Source organism: Phoenix dactylifera, unplaced genomic scaffold (genome assembly GCF_009389715.1).
Source record: "Phoenix dactylifera cultivar Barhee BC4 unplaced genomic scaffold, palm_55x_up_171113_PBpolish2nd_filt_p 000953F, whole genome shotgun sequence".
Taxonomy (NCBI): domain Eukaryota; kingdom Viridiplantae; phylum Streptophyta; class Magnoliopsida; order Arecales; family Arecaceae; genus Phoenix; species Phoenix dactylifera.
This window is the reverse complement of record NW_024068311.1, coordinates 74,511-87,887: the sequence shown is the minus strand read 5'-3', so window position 1 is coordinate 87,887 and position 13,377 is coordinate 74,511.

Sequence of the window (13,377 nt, the reverse complement as noted above, 5' to 3'; positions counted from 1 at the left end):
TCAGGAGTAGGAAAAGGTATTACAGAAGCGTGCTTTAGGAAGTGTTCGGAAGACGACCTCAACACAAGAAGAATGGATGACGATGAGAACAAGGTGGGATCCAAACAGAGGGAATAGAGGATTACGAACACAGTCCTAAAGCAAGTCCCAAGAAGAGGAGAAAGAAAAAAAGAAAAAAAAATCACACAAATTGATGCGAGATGCCAGATTTCGAAGACTTTCTCTCTTCATCACGAGTTTTGCGAATTACGGGAACCAGAGAAAACAAAAAAACTTTCGAAAAGTGGTTTGGAATACACATGATAAGGAGTCATGTGCGAAATTCATATAGAAAAGTGATCTTCATGACTTGACGCCTTCGGAACTGGACTTGATAGCCTGAGGAACGACGTTTCATTTTGCAAGTTATTTCTCCCTCAATTCTTTCATGAGCTGGTCCTCGCCTTTCAAAGCCGGGATAAGGGCCTTGCTCGACTGGAAGGACAGGATTGGTTTCAAACCGGAGAAAAGAATGAAGTTCAGTGGCTCTCCGCAGTCGACCCGGCCATAGCTAGCACCCCTGTTCGACCTCGTAGGGCTTAAGGAAAAAGAGTCTTGAGGTTCATTCCCCCCTTCCAAGAATCAGTCAGCTACATCGTATCAATAATGATTCGGGTGAGGCGGGAAAGAAAGAGAAGGTCATAACTATTGGGAACTCAACGCTAGTCCTCTACTTAGTAGGGCTTTTTGATCATCATCAGTAAGGTGTAAGTAAGGCATTTTCAAAGCCCGCCTACCTACCTTTTAGTTAGGGTGGGCTACTGAACCCGATCAACTCCTTCCTTTATGGTAGGAGGTTGGATTCCGCAGTCGAGGGATTCGCATAGCAGGGGGCAGCGAACAGAGTGATAGGGGTAGGCACTAGAGGTTTTCAAGATGGGGGGAAAGAAGATGAGTACTATCTCATGGTTCTTCACCTCTCCTTCATTCCCTGGAAGCGGCTAACGGATTAGCAACTCAGAGTTGTCTTGTTCGACCCACCCTACCGCCGAAGAAAGAAAGGAGGTTAGGGATCAGAGGTGACGGATAAGCCTCCTGATAGATAGGAATGTTGCTTAGATGTTAGATTTGGAAACATAGATGCCCATTCGACGATTCTTTATCGACCACTGCCCCTTCTGATGTTGAGGTTGCACCATTGGATTGACCGACCCTTAAAGATGGGATGACTATGGAGGGATTGTATTGATGAGAGCACAAAAGTGCAATCGTCTGACCATTTTAATTAGTATTTTAGCTAATCATTAATAATAAAATTAACTAATTAACGTGGTATTTGTGTTTGAGTGCAGTAATCCAAGAAACCAATTAACATTAGGTTTGAGCCCAATGCCCGGCAGCCCGAGCTCAAGTTAAGCCAGCATCTTCCAGGGCCTGCACATCCTGACTTCATCCCACTATACATCACAACATCGCGAGCACCTCCATGTCCGCATCCAATGACCCAGATCAGCGTCATCCATGCCTTCCTTTCTTGCACCCAACGCGGCTCCAGCCCCTCAACCGCGATCACAGCAGCATCCTAGCACATTCCAGCTTCACCCCGTGCTAAAGAATGAAAGAAGGAAGTAGGAAGCTTCCAGCGGCTGTCCATCTCCCGTTCCACTGCGTGCCAGATCCCGCACCGCTTCCTCCGCGATACCTCCAGTGATTCCCATGCCATGAACGCCTCTCAACCAAGGTCCAAAGAAGGAATCCCGAGCCGGAATCCCAGCCTCCACGCCATCAACGCGTTCACAGCCAGCAAATCTCAGCTCCCAGCATTGCGGCCGAGCCGGATTCGAGATCCCAGCGCCTTCCTTCCGCATCAGCTTGTCCGCGTTCATCACGGATCCAGCAACCGTCCGTGGGCCAAAGAAGAAGATGGATATTCTTCCATCTGTGAAGCATTCCTCCCGACGATCCCGCACCGCGTCGCCATCTTCCTTCTCCATTTGAAGATCCCGTGCCAGCATCGCTTCCAATCCGGTGATCTCCTTCCTCCACATCGGAATCCCAGCCGTGATCCACTCCTTCCACGATCCGAATCCCAGCTCATCCCGCCTCTGCACCCATGGATCCACGGCATCTCGTAATCCACATGCTCCCAGCGCCCGGATCTCGTCCGTGATCGACTCCTCCCCGCGTCCTCACCGCGTCTGCCATCTCCCTTCCGCATCAGGCCCGTCCGCGGCTATAAAAGGAGAAGGAGGAAGAGAAGAGGGGGGTGCTCGATTGGGGGTTGAGGCCGAGAGTCGGAGGAGAAGGAGAGCTCGGTTGGGGTCGGGTCCAAAGAAGACGAAGGAAGGAGGAGTCGGCTGGTTCGGGGAAGAAGAAACAGAGTAGTGTTGATGCTCTGTTTTCAAACAGAACACATTCCTTTGTTTTGTTTTGTTTTTTTTTATTCTTTTTCTTTTTTTTCTTTTCATGTTTAGTTTATTTTTAAGAGCAATGTTTCATGCTTAGTTTTATTGAGAGCAATGTGTTTTGAGTTTGAGTTTTACTTGAGAACAATGTTTTAAGTTTTAACTTTAGAGAATTTTATTTTGGAGGAGTGTTTTACTTTTAAGATTTTATTTATGCTGAAATTTTAATTTCTTTTATGCAATACATTAAATCTTCTTTTATGAAATTTATGTTTGCTTCAATCCTCTTAGTTTCATCCATTTTAATTTTATGCCAGAGCTTTATTTTTCATTAAAAATGCTTTTTTCTAAGTACATGTCTTCTGGTTAATTTCAATTAAAAATCATTCTCCGGTAGACTAGAGAATCCATCAACATCCCCAACGTAATGTTTTTCCTTTGATCATTCAAAAATCAATTTTGAATTCGAGTGAACGTTTTTATTTTTATGCAACTCCAATCGCCTCCCTGTGGATCGACCTCTTACAACCACTATTCTTCGAGTAGAACAGGTAAGAGTAAATTTAAATTTAACTTTTGTTCGTCGGTTCTAACAACGATCTGTCTAGCATATTTTTAGGTAGACAGGAAAGGACGAACAAAATTTTGGCGCCGTTGCCGGGGAGGCAAATCGAGAAGCAAGAACGATCACGAAGATCAAATCAGATTTTGGATGCCCGGAGTGAATGCACTCCGGTAGTAAGTTTTTAGTTTTTATTAATTTTCTTTATTTTGATTATTTTTAGTTAGTAATTTCGTAGTTATTAAATTCTGAAATTTGAAATTCGAAATTAAAGTTTTCTATAAAAAAAAAGTAAAAAAAATTGAAATTTTTTTTTAAAAAAAAATTTCAAAAATTCAAAAATTTAAATTCAAAATTTGAATTCTGTGATTCAAAATTTGAAATTAAAAAAAAAAGTTAAAAAAAAAGTTAATTAAATTAAAAAAAATTCAAAAAAATATTATTTTTGCTAGTAATTAATAGGGTGCAATCCCCCGAGGTGATCATACCTCTATTGGGGCTCCTCACGGAGTAATCTCCAGAGCTTATTCAACGGGCATTCGGAGATTAACTGACGCATAAAGATTGTGTTTAGTTTACATTCAAGTTATTGCTAAAAAAAAAATTTTAAAAAAAAAAATTTTAAAAAAAATTTAGTAAAAGTAAAAAAAAAAATTGCTTGCTCATTTAATCAATACAACCTAATGATATTGTATAAACTTTAAAAAATCATTGATTATTTGCTGCATTTAGTATTAAGCATTTGCATAAAAGAATTTAAGGGCAAAACCCATTAAAAAGATAAGGTCGGGAAGTCATTACCTGTCCTTAGCCCAAAAATCACCACCTTGCATACTTATCCTAAGCCAAATTAAATTAAAATCAAATTAGACATTGGCCTTACGGTTTTCGAGCTCAATTAGGCTCTTGGAAAGAAGCGGCTAAAAGCCACTCCAGTGAGGATTTAGTAATTGGTGATGTCTAGGAAAGTTTTACAACAGTGAGAACTGTTACGGGTATTGTGGTATTGGTGTATCCCTTCTGGCACCACCACACACCCCGGGACTTTCCTGGTCACTGGTTACTGGATCACTTAACTGGTAAGCTCAAGCTTAATCTGAAAGGGAGATTAGGAGCTGTCTAATCTAGAGAGAATTTCAGGAACTTTTTTAACCTAATAAGTCTCTGTGCAACTAGATTTAAGAAGCTACTAAACTTCACTTAGTTCTAAGACTAATAGATCAAATTGTTGTGTGGTGTTGATTGTGGTCATCTTGGTCTAGCCCTTCTTCTTATCTTTTAGGATTTCGTTTAAAAAAATTGAGCCTAATTAAGTTGTGGAAAATGTATGCATGGTAGAAGGTCATTAAGAGATAAGTTAACCCCATTTGATCCTGAGATTGACAGAACTTTTCATCATAACCTGCGAACTGTAAACCAACCGTCGATCTCTACAATGGGTGAACATATTAGAACCCTGAATGAATTATTCGCTCCTGCATCCGCTAGTCCACCTACATGTATAGTATTGCCAATAAATAATGCAGCCCAATTCGAGATTCGGGCTGCAACAATAAACATGTTACCCAAGTTTCATGGGTTCGAGAGTGAACAAACCTACATTCATCTAAACAAATTTTTGATAATCTGTCAAACGTTTAGAAATCAAAACTTAGATGAAGAGGGTATTAAATTAAGATTGTTTCCCATGACTTTAGAGGATCGTGCTGCTGCATGGCTATATTCTCTTGCTTCAAATTCCATCACATCATGGGAACAACTATCTAGGAAGTTCATGGCTAAGTTCTATCTCATGGTAAAAACTGAAAAAAATTAAGGATGCCATCAGAACTTTTAGAGAAAAATCTGAGGAGGAATTTTCCCAACTTTGGAAAAGATTCCATGATCTTTTGGTCAAGTGCCCGCACCATGGGCTTGACAAGGCTGATCTAGTACATTTCTTTTATAAAGGACTACCTCCGGCACATAGAAACATGATCGAGTCTATGCACAAAGGTAGGTTCATGGACCAAACCCCGGATCAAGCCTATGAATTTCTTGTTGACTTAGCCGAGAACGCCCAAAATTGGAGTAGCTATGGTGAGGAAGTAAATAGAGATGAGTTCGGATCTAGAAAACCAGGTAATTATGAAATGAAAACAGACCAGAACTCAAAAATGTTATGTCCAACCTAGTGAATGGGATGAACAATTTAAGTAAAAAGTTTGATGCTTTTACTGTTTCCACTAGTTCGAGTTCATACAAAGAGTCAAATCCCATCATGAAAGTGGAACACGAGTCATATAGTTTGTGTGTCTTGTGTAACAGTCCGGAGCATCTAGTGGAGTGCTGCCCTAATCTGCCCACCATAAAGGCCGAGCAAGCAAATGCTCTAAATTCATATAGTGCCTTTAAGAAGCCCACTCCCAACTCGTTCAGCCCAGTTTACCATCCTGATAATAGGTTCCACCCAAATTTCTCATACAAGCAAAATGAACCTATTCAGCATCAAGGTGGTCCACCAGGTTTTCAGAACAACTTTTCCAGGATAGGTCCATCACAAATGAACCAACCATTGGTTCCATCTGTACCTCCTTATAATGCCCCTATCCCACAGCAACCTTCACAATTAGAAACCATGATGGCTAATATGATGAAACAACAACAAGATTTTATCAAGCAACAACAACAGACCAATACAGCCCAAGCCCAGACTAACCAATTCCATGCGCAAGCAATTGCAAAACTTGAGGTTAGTCTGAGCCAAATAGCTAACTCTCTAGGGGATAGGAAGAAAGGTGAACTACCTAGTCAACCAGTGCCTAACCCTAGTAGACAACAAAATCAAGGTCAGATAGGTCAGCATCAAATCAATTCTAATGGAAATCCGACCTATGAAGTCCAGGCAATTACCACTTTAAGGTCTGGCAAGCAAGTGGACAATAAAGTCCAACTTCCTAAAAATGAAAAAGAAAATAAATCTGAATCCGATAAGAACCCTATTCAGAAGAGGGGTCAAGAACAGGACAAACCGGAAAAAAGGGAAGAACCTATAGAAACATACAAACCCAAGGTTCCCTTTCCCAGTAGACTTCAGGACTCCAAGAAACAATCTAACTTTGATGAAATCATGGAAGTCTTTAAAACTGTTCAAATAAATATACCTTTTCTCGATGCCATAAGACAAATTCTCTCCTATACAAAATTCTTGAAAGACCTCACCATGGTCAAAAGAAAAACAAGTATTCCTAGGCAAGCTATTATGGCTGCACAAGCCTCATCTCTTATTCAACAACAGATTGCCCCGAAATTCAAAGACCCTGGTTGCCCAACTATTGAAATAAAAATAGGAGAGACGATCATCCAAAGAGCTCTATTAGATTTAGGAGCCAGTGTAAACCTACTTCCCTACTATGTGTACCAAAATTAGGTTTGGAGAAATTAAAGCCTACAAATATTACCCTTTCCTTAGCAGATAGGACAGTGAAGTACCCCAAGGGGATTGTAGAGGATGTAATAGTGAAAGTAAATGAGTTTTACTATCCTGTGGACTTCGTTATCCTTGAGACTGAACCTGCAATACATCCAGACAGTCACACACCTATAATTTTAGGTAGACCTTTCTTAGCCACAGCAAATGCTGTGATCAACTGTCGAAATGGGATGCTGAAGTTATCTTTTGGCAACATGAAAGTCGAGCTTAATGTCTTCAACATAAGTAAACAACCACCAGACGACAAAGAAATCAATGAAGTTGACATGATTGAAAGTCTGGTTCAGGAGACTTTCTTACAAACTTATAATAAGGACCCTTTAGAAGCTTACCTTGCCCATTCCGAGGAAGGGGTCAAGCATGCGCCTCTTAGTTCTGTTCCCCTTAGGAGCATAGATCGTCATCAGCCGACTGTTCTTCATCGGACTCTTCCAAAACCATTCTTAGATAATGGTTGAAAAAAAAAGGAGATTTACTTTTTGTCTGGCTGAAGACATAAAACTTAGCGCTCTTGGGAGGCAACCCAACATAAATATCTTCTATAAAAATAAAAAAAAAAAATTACTAACATGCAGGTTTGGGGGAGTTTGCCCCAATTTTCAATTTACCCACCCATATCAGGTTACTTCTCCTCTATCCTCTTACTGCTTTAAATTTTCTTTAACATTGAGGACAATGTTAGATTTAGGTTTGGGGGTATATTTACGCATTTGAAATTTTATAAAAAAAAAAGTTTTTAGTTAAAATTTTTGAAAAAAAAAAATACAACACACAAGGTATATAAAATCTAAGAGCCCAATGACTAGTTGGAAGTAGTGCAAAGTGAGTTCTTTTTATTAAGTTCCTTTTAGTGAGTTGTAAGCTAATTAGTGCTTTGAATTTCACAACACATCTGGCCTGCATTTTCTAAGGTATAGGTTCGACATTGTGTTGAGAATATGGTAGCAACCTCGAATCCTGATGAACCATCTTTTTCTGATCCAAAAAAAAAAGATCCAAAAAAAAAATGGTGGATTTAGTCAGGTACATCGAAAAGGGCTACCTATTGTCAAAGGTCAGCGGGCTTGTGTTGAGGAACCCGAGCATAGGTCCGTAGGGGAGTCTTGATGCCCGACACCTCATGCCAACTGGTGTGAGAATTGTCGACTAATTGCTCGCTACATGGAGGAATCATCACAGGAGTAAAAGTGCACAATATATACATTATCATTTCTCTTTAATGCAAAAAAAAAACAAAAACAAAAACAAAAAAAAAGAAAATGAAAAGAAAAAAAAAATTGTATATTGACCTTAAGAAAGACAATAGTGTGAAAGCCGTCGTTGTAAAAATTCGAATAAACTAGAATATTACAGATAAAGCCCATGAGGTATTAAAGTAAACATCCACAGCTCTCGAAATCCTGCAGAAAAGATGATTTTGAATCAGCAAATAGGTCTTGTCCGACCAATTCTTGGAAACTACTAATATTAGCGATATTTTGGAGATCCAAAACCTTAGCTTGTGCATGGTCCAAACTTCACTGAGCACTCAAGTATAAATAAGTTTTACAACTCCCTAACGGAAAACTTAATGACTTCAACTTAAATTGCATACTAACCTAGAATTTGGGCTACTTAGTAATTAAAACCTTGTGTGCTTTTGAAATTCTTATCAATTATGTACTTGAAATTAGACTTTCATTTCACAAACCAAATTTTATTTTGGGATTGAAGTTTGTGGGTAACTTCACTGCAAACCCTCACGAGACAACACTCGTCCACTAGAGTAACCTAGGGGTTTAACGGCTTGTTGCACGTGCTAAGTGCAGTCGTAATGCTCTACGAAAGTGAGTATTTATCTTAGTTCATGTATATTTATATATATATAATAAATAAAACTTTTGCACTCTCATTTTATCATTGTCGCACTAAATTGCTAGAGACTAGCAATAAGCTGGTTGGGGGGTGTGATGAGAGCACAAAAGTGCAATCGTCTGACCATTTTAATTAGTATTTTAGCTAATCATTAATAATAAAATTAACTAATTAATGTGGTATTTGTGTTTGAGTACAGTAATCCAAGAAACCAATTAACATTAGGTTTGAGCCCAATGCCCGGCAGCCCGAGCTCAAGTCAAGCCAGCATCTTCCAGGGCCTGCACATCCTGACTTCATCCCACTATACATCACAACATCGCGAGCACCTCCATGTCCGCATCCAATGACCCAGATCAGCGTCATCCATGCCTTCCTTTCTTGCACCCAACGCGGCTCCAGCCCCTCAACCGCGATCATAGCAGCATCCCAGCACATTCCAGCTTCACCCCGTGCTAAAGAATGAAAGAAGGAAGTAGGAAGCTTCCAGCGGCTGTCCATCTCCCGTTCCACCGCGTGCCAGATCCCGCACCGCTTCCTCCGCGATACCTCCAGTGATTCCCATGCCATGAACGCCTCTCAACCAAGGTCCAAAGAAGGAATCCCGAGCCGGAATCCCAGCCTCCACGCCATCAACGCGTTCACAGCCAGCAAATCTCAGCTCCCAGCATCGCGGCCGAGCCGGATTCGAGATCCCGGCGCCTTCCTTCCGCATCAGCCCGTCCGCGTTCATCACGGATCCAGCAACCGTCCGTGGGCCAAAGAAGAAGATGGATATTCTTCCATCTGTGAAGCATTCCTCCCGGCGATCCCGCACCGCGTCGCCATCTTCCTTCTCCATTTGAAGATCCCGTGCCAGCATCGCTTCCAATCCGGTGATCTCCTTCCTCCGCATCGGAATCCCAGCCGTGATCCACTCCTTCCACGATCCGAATCCCAGCTCATCCCGCCTCTGCACCCATGGATCCACGGCATCCCGTAATCCACATGCTCCCAGCGCCCGGATCTCGTCCGTGATCGACTCCTCCCCGCGTCCTCACCGCGTCTGCCATCTCCCTTCCGCATCAGGCCCGTCCGCGGCTATAAAAGGAGAAGGAGGAAGAGAAGAGGGGGGTGCTCAGTTGGGGGTTGAGGCCGAGAGTCGGAGGAGAAGGAGAGCTCGGTTGGGGTCGGGTCCAAAGAAGAAGAAGGAAGGAGGAGTCGGCTGGTTCGGGGAAGAAGAAACAGAGTAGTGTTGATGCTCTGTTTTCAAACAGAACACATTCCTTTGTTTTTTTTTTTTTTTTTATTCTTTTTCTTTTTTTTCTTTTCATGTTTAGTTTATTTTTAAGAGCAATGTTTCATGCTTAGTTTTATTGAGAGCAATGTGTTTTGAGTTTGAGTTTTACTTGAGAACAATGTTTTAAGTTTTAACTTTAGAGAATTTTATTTTGGAGGAGTGTTTTACTTTTAAGATTTTATTTATGCTGAAATTTTAATTTTTTTTATGCAATACATTAAATCTTCTTTTATGAAATTTATGTTTGCTTCAATCCTCTTAGTTTCATCCATTTTAATTTTATGCCATAGCTTTATTTTTCATTAAAAATGCTTTTTTCTAAGTACATGTCTTCTGGTTAATTTCAATTAAAAATCATTCTCCGGTAGACTAGAGAATCCATCAACATCCCCAACGTAATGTTTTTCCTTTGATCATTCAAAAATCAATTTTGAATCCGAGTGAACGTTTTTATTTTTATGCAACTCCAATCGCCTCCCTGTGGATCGACCTCTTACAACCACTATTCTTCGAGTAGAACAGGTAAGAGTAAATTTAAATTTAACTTTTGTTCGTTGGTTCTAACAACGATCTGTCTAGCATATTTTTAGGTAGACAGGAAAGGACGAACATGTATCCTATGGAGGCTGCTCCCGGATGAGGAGCCTGCGAACCGCGAGTGGTGCGAGCGAAGTGAGTTAAAGAGCAAACGAGCGAGAGCGAGATGCGCAGGCAAGTGGAAGTATTCAGGGTGGTTAGTATTGCGAGCAACGAGCATCGTATAAAGAGCGACCGCTTCATAGTTAACGGAGCTCCTAATCCGAATCATGAAGCGCAGCAGGTGTAAAAAGTAGCGAGTAGGAGCGATCCAAGAGATTCGTTACCTGCAGACGCTAGGTCGGGGTAGTTCCAGAAGCATCAGTTGATTAAGCAAGTAGTTCTGTCGAGCGAGTAGTGGAGGTTGATCCAGTTCGATAACTGGAACCCAAAGTTTTTAGGTCGACTTTGCGCTTGTACCACCGAAAAAAGGCTCCGACCTTTGACCACTCAGCCACTTTTTTGGTAGTAGCAAAAGTAGCGGCATAGATAGCCGTAATAGCTGTAGTAGATGCGGGCTACTTGCTCCAGGGTCTACTATTTGAATTCCGTCCTTTCTTCCCCATTTGTTTCTACCCAGTTGTTGATCCAGATGTTCAAGATGAAAAGCTGGATGGAAACGTTGAAGTCGCACGAGCAGTTCCATGTCCCCCGGCAGCAGTGAATTGAGCAGGTTATTCTATAGCTTTACATCGGGATCCTATTCCGGCTAGCGACGCGACGAAAGAAGCAGAGGCAGCTATTGAACAGGTTTGTCAAGTAAAAGCACGAGTTCCGGTAGACTCGTACAAGCCAGCATCTTGATAGGATTGGGGAGCAGCTAGGGCGGGGCAGCAGGCAGGCGTAGGAAGAGGAAACAGCACACTAATGGAACCGTCAAATCAATTCCCTATGCCGAATACCACAACCCAAAGAGAAGAAGGGGTCCCCGGGGAAGCAAGATATCCACGTGTGTCCCCATCGTAGGGGCAAGCCCAAGCTGTCCACAGGAGAACCTTTAGTCGCAAAGCAATGGGCAGCAACCATCGCCTTCGGACTAGCAACTTTAGCCTTCCTGCCTTACTGCTGTAGAGCAGTTGCTTCTCTTTCTTTTGAATATATTTAATAGTTTTAAGCTGTAAACAAGAGGAGCAAGCATTAGTTATCCAAAGGCGTATGTTTGTGGCTTTCCCTATCGGCTTTCTGGCTAGCAAGTACTTCATTTTATTGATTCTCTTACTAGATAGACTACTAGCTTCATTATGTCACGGCTCCTCGAATCGGGGCTGGACCGGACGCGGATCAAGGTATAAACCAGATCAGGTCGCTGGACGGGTTCGAGGTCTGACGGTGCTCTCTAGAGATTTGGGCAACTTGGAGACCAAATCTGGGCCCTAGGATCACCTAGGGAAACGTGTGCAAGATGTAGGTGGAATACCCAAGAGCATGGGGTCGTGGGACGTGCTCCAAGGCGTGTATTGTTGAGAATACATGTTGGTTCATCATTAGGAGAAAAGCTGCTGCAACGAGACTGATTCAGCGTTGTGGGCTTATCTCGAAGCATGGACTAAATCCGAAAAATTGGGATGCATGAAAATGTGTGCCACTGATGGAGGAACGTGGCATAAGTCTCCAGAAGGCAAGGGACATGTTTTAACACGTTTTTATAACTGAAAACGTGTATGGTTAGAGGACGTGGCTGTAACGCTGTTTCCACGCGTTTTCACTTTGAGGGGCATTTCGGGAACTCTACAGAAGTCTGTTCAAAGTGGAAAAGGTGCCATCTTAAAGCATTTTTCGTCCTGAATCTAACGAATCTAGTTTCATGGTAATCCGAGTTCGTTTGAGGCATGAACTTGGCGGTTTTATCTGATTGCGCAGAATCCTGCGGGAATCGGGGTTTTCCTATCTTATCTAGAATTCATCCTTATCTTGTGCATGGGAAGTTGAGTTCGTGAGCGACTTGTAACTGGAGGTTGCTCCTCTATAAGAGGACCCTCATAGGGGAGGGATGGGTATCCGGTAGAGCTGGAGAGGCCAAGAGAGCTTATTGTAATCAGTTGAGTGGTTATTCAATAAAGTTCTCCTCCCCTACATTTCTTCTTCTCCTTCGTGGTGTTTTCTGGTGTTGTGTTTCGCTGCATTATTGTTGTTAGGCGTGACCTAAGTCATAGAGACTAGGTACCCACGCCAGGAAGGCTGATCGGTTATCTTTGATAGACCGAGCCGCACGTTGTTGGGATTCGCTTTGTAATTCCTTCGTTCGTGTCACTTGGTATCAGAGCCATACCAGAAATGAAGGAGACGACCTCTACGGTAACTTCCATGGTGGGAATGGCGGACGCATCATCCTCGACCATGGATCCCAATCCAGCCTCAGGAGGAGGCACGGCGATGGGTGGAGCGCATCCAGTTGATAAATCTCTGTATGGGTTACGTATTGCATCTCCGGTTATCTCCGCCGACAATCGATTACGGAGGTGCGAGGCCTAAATAGCTGAGGTTGAAGGACGGATGGAGGACCTTGAGGGTAGGGACGCAACCCTCCGAGGTGAAATCGCCGCTCAGCTGAACCAGATTTCCTTCGATATGGAGCGGCGCTATAAGGAAGTGCTGCGGCGTAACGAGGAGTTGGAGATCATGGTGAAGGCTCTCCAAAATCAGGTGGTTGGCCTTTTAAAGGAGAGTACCACCACAGGCGTATCCTCTTCTCCATTGACAATGGAGGTCGCAAGAGAGGCTACGCGCCCCCTGCACAAGCTTGATGTTCCCAAGCCACAAGAGTTCTGCGGACGACGGTCCGCGAAGGAGGTGGATAACTTTCTTTTCGCCGTGGAGCAATACTTGCAGGTTACCGGAGTGAGGGAGGAAGCCATGAAGGTGAGCACGGCGGCCATGTTCTTGAGGGATGTGGCGATGCTTTGGTGGCGACGTCGGGCCGACGATGTGAAGCGAGGGGCTGTTCCAATCACCACTTGGGTACAGTTCCAAACTGAACTTCGAAAGGAATTCTTCCCCGCGTTCGCTAAGGATGATGCTCGAGCACGACTACGGTGGCTCACGCAAAAGGGCGATGTGCGTGAGTATGTGCGAGAGTTCAGCGAATTGTTGTTGGAGGTACCAGACCTCAGCAACGAGGACTCTCTCTTCACTTTTCTTGATGGGCTCAAACCGTGGGCAAAGATGGAGTTGCAGCGAAGAGGAGTTCAGAGTTTGAACGAGGCGATAGCTCAAGCGGAGGCTCTCATCGAGTTCAAGACTCAACCCACAG